The sequence below is a fragment of the Dama dama genome, chromosome 18, assembly GCF_033118175.1.
Source record: "Dama dama isolate Ldn47 chromosome 18, ASM3311817v1, whole genome shotgun sequence".
Taxonomy (NCBI): Eukaryota; Metazoa; Chordata; class Mammalia; order Artiodactyla; family Cervidae; genus Dama; species Dama dama.
Genome location: NC_083698.1, coordinates 87,202,400 through 87,204,451, shown reverse-complemented (window position 1 = coordinate 87,204,451; position 2,052 = coordinate 87,202,400). Strand labels below are relative to the sequence as shown.

The 2,052-nt window shown below is 41.9% G+C and overlaps 1 non-coding gene across 1 annotated transcript; it reads left to right on the top strand.

Moving 5' to 3' along the window:
• Positions 1-318: 318 nt before the first annotated feature.
• Positions 319-425, top strand: LOC133073144 (U6 spliceosomal RNA). Its single transcript, XR_009696854.1, has one exon. It is a non-coding gene; the product is annotated as a U6 spliceosomal RNA (small nuclear RNA).
• Positions 426-2,052: the final 1,627 nt, after the last annotated feature.

Genomic DNA, 2,052 nt, shown 5'->3' with positions numbered 1-2,052 from the left:
TTTTCAGGGACAGCATTCAACGGAGGAGGGAAAAGGTCATTGCAAATAGGATGGAAGGCTGTGTGGGGAGGTTGGAAGTTGAAGAGGACACAGTGAATTAGAATTGAATAAAGGTCTGTGTGGTGTGGGAGTTGAAAGCAAGAAGGACACTGTGAACAGATAAGACAGGAGAGGAATCCCGAGGCCTGATCACACAGGGCTCTCTAAACCATGGTGTGAACTTCAGGAAAACAGCAGACCATGGTTCCTACCTTCAATGAACTCAAGGTCTAGTGGAGAAAAAAGTCTAGTAAAACAATAATTAAAAACAAAGAGGTAGTGCTCGCTTCGGCAGCACATATACTAAAATTGGAACGATACAGAGAAGATTAGCATGGCCCCTGCGCATGGATGATACGCAGATTCGTGAAGCGTTCCATATTTTTAAAAAAAGAAAAAAAAAAAAAAAAAACAAAGAGGTAGTGTGAAAGTGTTCATCGCTTAGTGGTGTCCAAATCTTTGCAACCCCATGGACTGTAGCCCACCAGGTTCTTCAGTCTATGGGATTCTTCAGGCAAGAATACTGAGTGGGTTGCCATTCCCTTCTCCAGGGGATCGTCCTGATCCAGGGATTGAACCCAAGTCTCCCGCGTTGCAGGAGGATTATTTTATCATCTGAGCCACCAGGGAAGCTTACTTAAAAAGAGGTAAGTGCTACACTAAAGATATGCTCACTGTTATCCGGCATCCTGGGAAAAGGAGCATCTTAATTATTGCTGAGTGAATCAGAGAAGGATTTTTCAAGGCTGTGAATGTTTGAGTTGCAACTGAAAGTTTGGAAGCTTTCCCAGTAAACAAAGGGAAGTGAAAGAAAGAGAAAGGGAACAGCAAGGGCAAAGACATGGGATTAGGAAACATTCATATGGATGGAATTAGGGTGCATGCCTTATTAAGAGCTTGAATGTTTTCCTCTGGATGATGTCAAGTCTTTAAAGACTTATGAGTTGACTGGCATAATTAGAAAGATCAGTCCAAGGATGATGGAGAGGATAAGTTTGAGAGTCATGAAACTGGTGCAGGGGGATGTGGTAAAAATTTGTTGCCATAATACAGGTGAGAAGTAGAGCTCCTGAAAGATAGAATTTGTAGTGGGGGTGGGGGGAAGATCAAGGGATGTTTTGGACATAGAAGGAACCAACTGGTTTTCCCAGATCTTTGTGCCTTACTCTCACTTTCGCTTCAGACCACCAGTATATTAAACATGGGCCAATCTGTGGAAGAAAGAAATCTGATGACTCAATTACAGTAATGTGTCAATGACTGATAACAGCTGGGTATCCCTTCTCGAGGACTTTGAATTTAAAAGAATATGTATGAGTTCCCTGGTGGTCTAGTGGTTAGGATCTGGCACTTTTACTGCTATGGCCCAAGTTCAATCCCTGGTCGGGGAACTGAGATCCTGCAAACTGTTCAGTGTGGGGAAAAACGAAATCTGAAAAAGAATGAATATATATGTGTGTAAGTGAATCAGTTTGCTGTACAAGTGAAACTAGCACAACACTGTTAATCAACTATGAGCAATATATTTAAAAAAAAAAAAGAATACTCTGAAATGGCAATGAATGTGGAATGATGGACTTCAGATGCTTTGGATCTTGGCAGGGAGGTATTTACTGGGTGGGAAAAGGAAAAAGAATTTCCTGACTTCTCTTACCTCAGTGGTTCTCAACGAGGGGCAATTTTGCCCTTTCAGCAGACATTTATTTGGCTGTGTCTGGAGATGTTTTTGCTGGCACAACTTGGGGTGGAAGTGCTAGGGATTAGAGATGAGGTAGAAATGCTGCTAAAATGCACACCCTAAAACAAAAAATTGCCCAGCTCAATAGGCAGTGTAGCCAGGGCTGAGAAACCCTGCCTTAAACCATGACATGAGTGACTTTATATTAAGTCTTGCCCTATCTCTGAGTTACATAATTATTAGATTGAACAATCATGACTTGAGGGATGAAACCATAAAGTGACTTCTATTCTTGTCAACTCTTACTTTAAAATGCTTCCACGGGGCTTGTCCTG